Source organism: Bufo gargarizans, chromosome 4 (assembly GCF_014858855.1).
Source record: "Bufo gargarizans isolate SCDJY-AF-19 chromosome 4, ASM1485885v1, whole genome shotgun sequence".
Lineage (NCBI taxonomy): Eukaryota > Metazoa > Chordata > Amphibia > Anura > Bufonidae > Bufo > Bufo gargarizans.
The window spans coordinates 30,165,075-30,178,156 of NC_058083.1; positions in this window are offsets into that span (position 1 = coordinate 30,165,075).

The following is a 13,082-nucleotide window of genomic DNA, read 5'->3' on the forward strand; positions in this document are numbered from 1 at the left end:
TGAATTGAATTGATTTTTCGAATGGGGAGATGGTTAAAAAAACGCTGGCTCCCTCCCCTTTGTTTGAATCCATGGTCACTGCGTCTGTGCCGTGCAATTTACTGTCCCACCCGATATAAGTGCTATTTTCTATAGATCTCTCTTCTCATCAGTTTAATCCCTGTTACGTCCCCAATCTGGGGTCCATTTTTTAAATAGATTTTTCAAATGGGGAGATGGTTAAAAAATTGCTGGCTCCCTCCCCTTTATTTGAATCCACGCCACGGTCACTGCGTCTGCGCCGTGCAATTTACTGTCACACCCGATATGAGTGGTATTTTCTGTAGTTCTTTCTTCTCATCAGTTTAATCCCTGTTATGTCCCATATCAGGGTGGGATTGCCTTTTGTTAAAAAAAAATTTAGGCCTGGTATCTTCGACTGCCTTCACAGTGACAGAACAAACTCTGATACACCAAACTGAATTGATTTTAGGAACCGGGAGATGGAAAAAGCAGCTTGGTCGGTCGGTCCTCATAATCCCAAGTTGGGGCACTGCTCGTGCACGGAGCAATGTGCTGTGACACCCTATATGAGTGGTGTCTTAACTAGTACTATTCCTATCAGTTTAATCCCTGTTACGTCCCTTATCCGGGGACGTGTGTCGAATTGATTAACCATTGTCGAATTAACGAACCATTACGACATCCTGGAATAATTTAGTTCTGAGCTTTGTACTTGATTTGTATTGGAATTGTTGGGGATTTTTTAAATTGTCTGCATTATTTCTAATAAACTATTAAGAGACTTTATTATGATTTTTTTATTTTATGTATTAAAAACCCACCCATACAACTTAAAAAAAATGTAATACAAAAATGTAAGTTTTTTCTATGAAAAAACATCCAGCCGTCCCGATCGCTTTTGGTCTGATCATAATGAAGCAACGGCCTTATAATCTGGGGTGTGGCAACATTGCCAACACACTCATAGAGGTGATGATCGCTTTATTGTGATACTCAAGCCCCTTCACCACAACAAGGTAACGATCATGAAAGGGGAATTGACACTTGTTTGTGCCTTTTTTTTGTTTAGTTTTTGCAGCCACAGTGCAGCACCAGAGGCCAGAAAAATTAGGCATGTACACATGCCTGAAAAACAATGTTATTGTTGCAGCCGCTGTTGTAGCAGCGGCCGGAAAAATTGATGTTTTCAAGGCAGAAAGGTGACTAAAACATCTTGAACGCTAGTTGGTGGCGGAGAATTCACGAAAGTCATCCGGTATGCAGACATTAAATACAGCAGCGTGGGGACCATTTTGAGGCCAAGGCATGTCATCAGGCCTTTTGTTAGTTAAACGTATCCCCTACTGTCAGTCCCTTCGGGATCCATGCCTCATTCATCTTAATGAAGGTGAGGTAATCAACACTTTTTTGACCGAGGCGACTTCTTTTGTCAGTGACAATGCCTCCTGCTGCACTGAAGGTCCTTTCTGACAGGACACTTGAAGCGGGGCAGGCCAGAAGTTCTATCGCAAACTGGGATAGCTCAGGCCACAGGTCAAGCCTGCACACCCAGTAGTCAAGGGGTTCATCGCTCCTCAGAGTGTCGATATCTGCAGTTAAGGCGAGGTAGTCTGCCACCTGTCGGTCGAGTCGTTCTCTAAGGTTGGATCCCGAAGGGCTGTGGCGATGTGTAGGAGTGAAAAAGCTCTGCATGTCCTCCATCAACAAAGCGTCCTGTCCTTGCCGCAGTGGTCGTGGTAGGAGGAGGATTACTTTGACCTCTTCCCCAGTTAGATTCCCGTTGTGCTGTGACATCCCCCTTATAAGCTGTGTAAAGCATATTTTTTAGTTTGGTTTTGAACTGCTGCATCCGTTCTGACTTCCGGTAATTTGTTAACATTTCCGCCACTTTTTGCTTATACCGGGGGTCTAGTAGCGTGGCCACCCAGTACAGGTCGTTCTCCTTCATCCTTTTTATATGAGGGTCCCTCAACAGACATGACAGCATGAAAGACCCCATTTGCACAAGGTTAGATGCCGAGCTACTCATTTCCCGTTCCTCCTCCTCACTGATGTCATTGACGGTCTGTTCTTCCCCCCAGCCACGTACAAGACCACGGGTCCTCATACTCCTCTTGCAGCGTTGCCGCAGGTCCGGCAAGCGATGATGACAAGGCTGTTTCTGGTGGTGATGGTGACCACAACTCTTCCTCTTCACGCTCATCTACAGCCTGATCCAGCACTCTTCGCAGGGCATGCTCCAGGAAGAAAATAAATGGGATGATGTCGCTGATGGTGCCTTCGGTGTGACTGACTAGGTTTGTCACCTCCTCAAAAGGATGCATGAGCCTACAGGCATTGCGCATGAGCGTCCAGTAACGTGGCTAAAAAATTCCCAACTCCGCAGAGGCTGTCCTAGCACCCCGGTCATACAAATACTTGTTGACGGCTTTTTCTTGTTGGAGCAGGCGGTCAATCATTAGGAGTGTTGAATTCCAACGTGTCGGGCTGTCGCAAATCAAGCGCCTCACTGGAATGTTCTTTCGGCGCTGAATGTCTGCAAAGTGTGCCATGGCCGTGTAGGAATGCCTGAAATGGCCACACACCTTCCTGGCATGCTTGAGGACGTCCTGTAAGCCTGGGTACTTAGACACAAAGCGTTGTATGATGAGATTCAACACATGTGCCATGTACGGCACATGTGACAACTTACCCAAATTCAATGCCGCCAACAAATTGCTTCCATTGTCACACACCACTTTGCCGATCTCCAGTTGGTGCGGGGTCAGCCACTAATCCACCTGTGCGTTCAGGGCGGACAGGAGTGCTGGGACGGTGTGGCTCTCTGCTTTCAGGCAAGTCAACCCCAAGACAGCGTGACACTGTCGTATCCGGGATGTGGAATAGCCCTTGGGGAGCTTGGGGGGTTCAGTTGATGTGCAGCCAGACACCGCAGCAGAAGAGGACTCAGCCGAGGAGGTTATGGAAGAGGATGGAGTAGGAGGAGTAGAGGAGGTGGCAGTAGGCCTGCCTGCAAGTCATGGCGGTGTCACCAACTCCACTGCAGAGCCACACATTCCATGCTTGGCAGCAGTCAGCAGGTTGACCCAATGTGCAGTGTAGGTGATATACCTGCCCTGACCATGCTTTGCAGACCAGGTATCAGTGGTCAGATGGACCCTTGTCCCAACACTGTATCCAAGAGATGCCATGACTTCCTTTTCAATCACCGAGTTGAGGTTTGGGATTGCCTTATTAGAAAAAAAAAATTGTCCGGGTACCTTCCACTGTGGTGTCCCAATAGCGACAAATTTTTTGAAGGCCTCAGACTCCACCAGCTGGCATGGTAAAAGCTGGCGGGCTAAGAGTTCCGACAAGCTAGCTGTCAGACGCCGGGCAAGGGGGTGACTCCTGACTGGTGGCTTGAGGTACATTCTTTGAGCTGGTGTGCTGCTTCTACTCGTCATCATGTGTTGATCCCATAGGCGTTTGTGATGTGCGATCATGTGCCTTCGCAAAGCAGTTGTACCTAGGTGGGTGTTGGATTTCCCACGACTCAGTTTCTTTTGGCACAGGTTGCAAATGGCATCGCTGTTGTCAGAGGCAGACACACAAAAAAAATGCCACACTGCTGAGCTTTGCAATGACAGCATTCTGGTGGTGGCAACAGCATGCGTTGATTGGCGTGCTGTCTGGCTGACCCTGGGTGCCGATACATGCTGTCTGACTGTGCCACTAGCTCCTTGCGACGACCTCCCCCTGCTTCCAACTCGTCTCCTCCTTCTCTCTGTCTCCCCTTCTAAACTTTCCCCCTCTTCTTCTTCTCTTTGAGCAGGCACCCACGTGGCATCCACGGACACATCGTCATCATCAACCGCTTCACTTGTATCTGACACCTCAGCAAAGGAATCAGCAGCGGGTACAACATCATCATCATCACACTGTACGTCCATGTGTGTAATGCTGCCTGACTGAGACATATCCCTGTTATCTACATCCCCTGGCAATAATGGTTGCGCATCACTAATTTCATCCAACTGATGTGTAAATAACTCCTCTGGGGGATCAAGTGAAGCGGCTGTGGTGGTTGTGGTGGTAGTGGCGGTGGTGGCGGCGGGCGGGAGAGTGGTGACCAAAGCTGAGCTGGAGGAGGAGGGTGTGTCAAGGTACTTAGCGGAAGCTGTTGAAGATTGGGTGTCCTGTGTAAGCCAGTCAACTATTTTCTCCGAATTTTTTGGGTTCAGGGTACGTGGCCTCTGAACACTGGGCATTATTCCAGGGCCAGTGGAAATCACAGCATCACGAACACGACGGCCCCTGCGGCGTGGCCTGCCTCTGCCTGTCATTTTTTATTAGATAAGTGTTACTATGCGTGCAAGGTACTGTGCCACTCTATATAAGTGGTGGGCAGTGGGCACAGTACAGTATGTGTGGGCGCCTGACACACACGGGCTTGCAAATGTGATTAGATCACAGTTAAATTTTAAATAACTATTTTTTTTCTGAAAGGTATTTGGGTGAATGACACCCTGTAACGGTATGAGTGCAGGCCTAGCCAGCCACTAGCCAGTGGACACAATAGAGTATGTGTGGGCGCCTGACACACACGGGCTTGCAAATGTGATTAGATCACAGTTAAATTTAAAATAGATTTTTTTTTTCTGAAAAGTATTTGCGTTAATGACACCCTGTAACGGTATGAGAGGAGGCCTAGCCTCTAGCCAGTGGACACAATACAGTATGTGTGGGCGCCTGACACACACTGGCTTGCAAATGTGATTAGATCACAGAAAAATATGAAATATAATTTTTTTTTATCTGCAAGGTATTTTCTGTCACACCCTGTATGAATGGTGTGCACGTGCTGTCTGTGACTGAGCCTGCAGCCTCTCACACACGGGCAGCCAGGCAACTGCAATATATATATGAAGAAAAAAAAAAGCAGACTGATGTACCAGCCCTGAAAAGGGCTTTTTGGGGTGCTGTCTGGACGCTGTCCTTACAGCAGATGAGTCTGTGGACACAGAACAATGCCCCAGCTAACGCTTTCCCTATTGAATCAGAAGCAGCAGTACTCTCCCTCCTCTCTCTGTGAATGCAGATTCCGAATGAATCTAAAATGGATGCTGTCCTGGAGGTGGGAGGGTCTGGGAGGGAGGGTCTGCTGCTGATTGGCTGGAATGTATCTGCTGACTGTGAGGTAGAGGGTCAAAGTTTACTCAATGATGATGTATAGGGGGCGGACCGAACATCGCATATGTTCGCCCCCAGCGGCGAACGCGAACAAGCTATGTTCGCCGGGAACTATTCGCCGGCGAATAGTTCGGGACATCACTAGTCGTCATCAGAATGAAGTTCTGGCTGAAAGCCATATTTCCCTTAACAGACAGTTACATATTTATCCTGTGACCACCGAATGTACCTCAAGCCACAGAATCCAAAGTTCTTTGCTGTCAGATGAATGCCCATTGGCTAATTTTTGGGGCCTGTACTGGCCGACAGTTCCCTTTTTTATCTCTAGCCACACAATCACACCCCTGTCTCACTCCGCTGCCTCTCTTTATGGTGGCATATGAACCGCATTCACCATAAGGACCTTCTAATGTCACAGGGTCATGTGACTGTTCCCCTCACCCTGGACTGTGCCCCTTATACCCTGCATTGTGCCCTCTTACAACACCCTGTGCAGTGCCCCTAGTCATTCCCTGTACTGTGCCATCTTAGACCTTTTTATCCAGTCACAGTATGGCGGTGTTATCCGGTCACTGTACAGAGGTGTTATCAGGTCAATGTATGGCGGTGGTATCCAATAACTGGATGGCCATAACTTTATCCCTTTCGCTGCCCATGCCACCTTTTTTAGACCCGGTGCAGTTGAGGGTGGCTGACATGCGGAAACGCGTACTGTGAACCGTTTAATAAAGCATATTCTGAAGATCGAGTACATCTGCTGGGATTATTTCTTACACACCTTTTTTAGACCTGGCATGAGCGGGAAAATAAGCAGATTGCGTTGCTAAGGACCTTTGCGCCACACTATGTGTCAGAAAGACGCCTAACATAGACGTATTTCTATATAATAAATGACTCCCTAATTGTGTTACTATTCGGGGGTAGGGATAATATCTTTATATTATATCGATTCTAGTGTATTACAGTCATGTGAAAAAATTAGGACACCCTTTGAAAGCATGTGGTTTTTTGTAACATTTTTAATAAAAGGTTATTTCATCTCCGTTTCAACAATACAGAGAGATTAAAGTAATCCGACTAAACAAAGAAAACTGAAGAAAAGTCTTTTCAAGATCTTCTGTAAATGTCATTCTACAAAAATGCCTATTCTAACTGAGGAAAAAGATAGGACACCCTTGCCCCTAATAGCGAGTGTTACCTCCTTTGGCTGAAATAACTGCAGTGAGACGGTTCTTGTAGCCATCTACCAGTCTTCGACATCGGTCTGAGGAAATTTTACCCCACTCCTCAATGCAGAACTTTTTCAGCTGTGAGATGTTTGAGGGGTTTCTTGCACGTCCAGCCCTTTTCAAGTCACCCCACAGCATCTCAATGGGATTCAAATCTGGACTTTGGCTTGGCCATTCCAGGACTCTCAATTTCTTCTTTTTCAGCCAATCTTTGGTTGATTTACTAGTATGTTTTGGGTCATTGTCATGTTGCATGGTCCAGTTCCGCTTCAGCTTTAATTTTCTAACTGATGGTCTCACATGTTCTTCAAGCACCTTCTGATACACAGTAGAATTCATCGTGGATTCTATGATGGTGAGCTGACCAGGTCCTGCTGCAGCAAAGCAGCCCCAAACCATGACACTTCCACCTCCATGCTTCACAGTTGGTATGAGGTTCTTTTCTTGGAATGCTGTGTTTGGTTTACGCCAAACATGTCCTCTGCTGTTGTGTCCAAATAATTCAATTTTGGACTCATCTGTCCAAAGAACATTATTCCAGAAGTCCTGGTCTTTGTCAACTTTATCTCTGGCAAATGTCAGTCTGGCCTCGATGTTTCTCTTTGAAAGCAAAGGTTTCCTCCTTGCACACCTCCCATGCAAGTTAAACTTGTACAGTCTCTTTCTGATTGTAGAGGCATGTACTTCTACATCAACAGTAGCCAGAGCCTGCTGTAGTTCTCGAGATGACACTTTAGGGTTTTTGGAGACCTCTTTTAGCATCTTGCGGTCTGCTCTTGGGGTGAACTTGCTGGGGCGACCAGTCCTGGGCATGTTGGCAGTTGTTTTGAAAGCCCTCCACTTGTAGACTATCTTCCGGACAGTGGAATGGCTGATTTCAAAATCTTTTGAGATCTTTTTAAATCCCTTCCCAGACTCATAGGTTGCTACAATCTTTTTTCTGAAGTCCTCTGACAGCTCTTTTGCTCTCACCATGGTGCTCACTCTCACTTCAACAGTCAGGAGCACACCAAACTAAATGTCTGAGGTTTAAATAGGGCAAGCCTCATTCAACATGCAGAGTAACGATCTACTAATTATGTGCACCTGGTGTGATATACCTGTGTGAGATCTGAGCCAATTTAAGAGGAAATACATGTGAGGGTGTCCTATCTTTTTCCTCAGTTAGAATAGGCATTTTTGTAGAATGACATTTACAGAAGATCTTGAAAAGACTTTTCTTCAGTTTTCTTTGTTTAGTTGGATTACTTTAATCTCTCTGTATTGTTGAAACGGAGATGAAATAACCTTTTATTAAAAATGTTACAAAAAACCACATGCTTTCAAAGGGTGTCCTAATTTTTTCACATGACTGTATACTGTGCTCTGTATTTCCCAGATGATCCTTGGGGAACACAGTCCTAATCCCTGACCACCAGGACCAGGTAGCGCTCCGTCAGTACATGGCGGCCTCCCCTCTCCGCCGCGCTGCTCCGCTGTGTACTGGTGCTTATTCTGACACTAGGGCTGGGTTCACATCCTATTTTTGCCATCCATTTAATGCATACCAAAAATGCGTTAACAGATGCCTCAGACCGATGCCGAACCGTGGCGTCCGTTCACCATATAGTTCCATGGTAGAATTTTTTTTTACTTTAACGTATGCATTTTTTACTGGACTCTGCAGGATACAAAAATGTGGAGTGCTGTACATTTGTATACATCAAACCGATAGGAAATAAAACTTTTCTAGGCTCCAGCAGGGCACATTTTTGAGAGTTTCCCTTTAAGACGCATAAAAATGGCCCCTGATTACAATACATATTTTTTGTGGGAATTTTTGCCACTGATCCCCCTCTAGTATGTCACTGTCCATGTTGTGGGACTATTTGTGCACTTATAGTTTGTATTTCGTTGCTGCAAATATGAGCTGAAGGCTTTTCAGGTTCGCCTGCTATTAAAGTCAATGGTGCTCGATGCGAACACACGGTTCGCGAACCGTCCCGGCCGATGTTCGTCCATCACTAGAAACTGGTATCTTTTGTCAAAGTGTTGGTGTGGCACCATGGATGATCTAGTCTGATGCATCAGGCATTGGTGGGTGGAAATCTTGTCTGATCCACACCTGATTCATCTTGACAAAGGTCAGTCTCTCCACATTTTGTGACGAGTTCTTCTTGGGGTAATTATGGCCCCCGCTGCACTAAACACCCGCTCTGATGCCACACTGCTGGCTGGGGAGGACAGCTTTTCCAGGGCAAACTAGAAAGCTAGGATTTGATTTCTTGATGAAGGACACAGAGCAGTTCCTCCGGTGTGTGACTCAGATTGCCAGGCAAACGAGGTGCAGAACAGCATGACACTGCAGTACCCTGCACATGTGGTATGCTGGACTCAAAGTTGCATCAGGTCCAGTGATTACTCTATACAGAGGTCTCTAGACGGCTCCAGTAGGTGCGAGAGACGATGGGACATAACGCAAGTGTCCCAAAGGGTAACTGCTCACCTGACCAGTACGTGGCAGACAAGAGAGTAAAGCGATTTGTGAAAAGTCTGAGCAAGTTAAAGAAAATATATACAGTCAGGTCCATAAATATTAGGACATCGACACAATTGTAACATTTTTGGCTCTATACACCACCACAATGAATTTGAAATGAAACAAACAAGATGTGCTTTAACTGCAGACTGTCAGCTTTAATTTGAGGTTATTTACATTCAAATCAGGTGAACGGTGAAGGAATTCCAACAGTTTGCATATGTGCCTCCCACTTGTTAAGGAACCAAAAGTAATGGGACAATTGGCTTCTCACCTGTTTCATGGCCAGGTGTGTGTTATTCCCTCATTATCCCAATTACAATGCGCAAATAAAAGGTCCAGAGTTCATTTCAAGTCTGCTATTTGCATTTGGAATCTGTTGCTGTCAACTCTCAAGATGAGATCCAAAGAGCTGTCACTATCAGTGAAGCAAGCCATCATACAGGGAGTGCAGAATTATTAGGCAAGTTGTATTTTTGAGGATTAATTTTATTATTGAACAACAACCATGTTCTCAATGAACCCAAAAAACTCATTAATATCAAAGCTGAATATTTTTGGAAGTAGTTTTTAGTTTGTTTTTAGTTTTAGCTATTTTAGGGGGATATCTGTGTGTGCAGGTGACTATTACTGTGCATAATTATTAGGCAACTTAACAAAAAACAAATATATACCCATTTCAATTATTTATTTTTACCAGTGAAACCAATATAACATCTCAACATTCACAAATATACATTTCTGACATTCAAAAACAAAACAAAAACAAATCAGTGACCAATATAGCCACCTTTCTTTGCAAGGACACTCAAAAGCCTGCTATCCATGGATTCTGTCAGTGTTTTGATCTGTTCACCATCAACATTGCGTGCAGCAGCAACCACAGCCTCCCAGACACTGTTCAGAGAGGTGTACTGTTTTCCCTCCTTGTAAATCTCACATTTGATGATGGACCACAGGTTCTCAATGGGGTTCAGATCAGGTGAACAAGGAGGCCATGTCATTAGATTTTCTTCTTTTATACCCTTTCTTGCCAGCCACGCTGTGGAGTACTTGGACGCGTGTGATGGAGCATTGTCCTGCATAAAAATCGTGTTTTTCTTGAAGGATGCAGACTTCTTCCTGTACCACTGCTTGAAGAAGGTGTCTTCCAGAAACTGGCAGTAGGACTGGGAGTTGAGCTTGACTCCATCCTCAACCCAAAAAGGCCCCACAAGCTCATCTTTGATGATACCAGCCCAAACCAGTACTCCACCTCCACCTTGCTGGCGTCTGAGTCGGACTGGAGCTCTCTGCCCTTTACCAATCCAGCCACGGGCCCATCCATCTGGCCCATCAAGACTCACTCTCATTTCATCAGTCTATAAAACCTTAGAAAAATCAGTTTTGAGATATTTCTTGGCCCAGTCTTGACGTTTCAGCTTGTGTGTCTTGTTCAGTGGTGGTCATCTTTCAGCCTTTCTTACCTTGGCCATGTCTCTGAGTATTGCACACCTTGTGCTTTTGGGCACTCCAGTGATGTTGCAGCTCTGAAATATGGCCAAACTGGTGGCAAGTGGCATCTTGGCAGCTGCACGCTTGACTTTTCTCAGTTCATGGGCAGTTATTTTGCGCCTTGGTTTTTCCACACGCTTCTTGCGACCCTGTTGACTATTTTGAATGAAACGCTTGATTGTTTGATGATCACGCTTCAGAAGCTTTGCAATTTTAAGAGTGCTGCATCCCTCTTCAAGTTATCTCACTATTTTTGACTTTTCTGAGCCTGTCAAGTCCTTCTTTTGACCCATTTTGCCAAAGGAAAGGAAGTTGCCTAATAATTATGCACACCTGATATAGGGTGTTGATGTCATTAGACCACGCCCCTTCTCATTACAGAGATGCACATCACCTAATATGCTTAATTGGTAGTAGGCTTTCGAGCCTATACAGCTTGGAGTAAGACAACATGCATAAAGAGGATGATGTGGTCAAAATACTCATTTGCCTAATAATTCTGCACTCCCTGTAAGGGTGAAAAAACAAAACAAACCCATCAGAGAGATAGCAAAAACATTAGGTGTGGCCAAAACAACTGTTTGGAACATTCTTAAAAAGAAGGAACGCACCGGTGAGCTCAGCAACACCAAAAGACCCGGAAGAATTCTTTCCCTGGTGAAGAAAACGCCCTTCACTATAGTTGCCCAGATCAAGAACACTCTCCAGGAGGTAGGTGTATGTGTGTCAAAGTCAACAATCAAGAGAAGACTTCACCAGATTGAATACAGAGGGTTCACCACAAGATGTAAACCATTGGTGAGCCTCAAAAACAGGAAGGCCAGATTAGAGTTTGCCAAACGACATCTAAAAAAAGCCTTCACAGTTCTGGAACAACATCCTATGGACAGATGAGACCAAGATCAACTTGTACCAGAGTGATGGAAAGAGAAGAGTATAGAGAAGAAAAGGAACTGCTCATGATCCTAAGCATACCACCTCATCAGTGAAGCATGGTGGTGGTAGTGTCATGGCGTGGGCATGTATGGCTGCCAATAGAACTGGTTCTCTTGTATTTATTGATGATGTGACTGCGGACAAAATCAGCAGGATGAATTCTGAAGTGTTTCGGGCAATTTTATCTGCTGATCAGCCGAATGCTTCAGAACTCATTGGACTGCGCTTCACAGTGCAGATGGACAATGACCCAAAGCATACTGCAAAAGCAACCAAAGAGTTTTTTTTAAGGGAAAGAAGTGGAATGTTATGCAATGCCCAAGTTAATCACCGGACCTGAATCTGATTGAGCATGAATTTTACTTGCTGAAGACAAAACTGAAGGGAAAATGCTCCAAGAACAAGCAGGAACTGAAGACAGTTGCAGTAGAGGCCTGGCAGAGCATCACCAGGGATAAAACCCAGCATCTGGTGATGTCTATGCATTCCAGACTTCAGGCTGTAAATGACTGCAAAGGATTTGCACACAAGTATTAAAAAGTGAAAGTTTGACTTATGATTATTATTCTGTCCCATTACTTTTGGTTCCTTAGCAAGTGAGAGGCACAGATGCAAACTGCTGTAATTCCTGCACCGTTCACCTGATTTGGATGTAAATACCCTCAAATTAAAGCTGTCAGTCTGCAGTTAAAGCACATCTTGTTTGTTTCTTTTCAAATCCATTGTTGTGGTGTATAGAGCCAAAAATGTTAGAATTGTGTCAATGTCCCAATATTTATGCACCTGACTGTATATATACGTAAAGGTGGTACTTTGTGTTGTACAACATGGCAAACTTTGCTAACAGAAAAAAAGGTAGATTCGAAGATGAGAAGTTAGTGGATACAGTCCAAGTGTGGCTTTCCTGTAGCAAGGAATTTGAAAAGACGGGAGGAAAGCAAAATCTGGATGAAGCTAGTGGCAGATACTATTGTAAACCTGGTAATCTTGTTGAGCTGGGGCAGCCACCGCCCTATAATAGCAAAGAAAGGAGGTGGGTGAGTCTGTAATGTATGTAGTCAGCAAAGTCCCACCTCCCGAGAGACTTGTTTTGCCTGTGGTGCTCCACGCCCACATAGCCACACCCCTGTAAGCCCCAAGCATGTCCTACCAGTTTCTGCTGCAGCACCATCTTATTCCCATCCGACGCCCACGGCTGGACCATTAATCTCCTTTAGCCCTGATCCTCCCGTCGCCCCTGTAGTCTCACCAGTGGCTCTGTTATATCCCATGATAAATCCAGACGGCACATTTATGACCCCTAGCAATCCACCTCCTGCCTCGATCATGATAGGCGGGCAGTCAGAAGTACCTTAACAAGAGAATTTAGACAGTGTTGTTGGTCCTGTAGACTCAAACACACAGACCCCTAAGCGACCACCCACAATAGACTATAGTGACTCCAACGCCCAACTCTTGAGCCTCTCCAGACCAACTCTACTCCAGGAACTGATTAATGAATTACAAAGGAATATGCAAATTTTAGAAAGGGCCATTTTGAACCTGTAAAGGAAGCCCTAGCTCTTACCCAACCACAAGGACCTCCAAAATATGTGTTCTTTACCCCACAGCAGTTATATACCATAGTTAACCTGCTGCCAGACCCTGAACCCCATCCAATGCACTTTGCCAGGAAACTGTCACAGATACATCAAACGTATGGATGTACATGGTAATACCTACAGAGTATT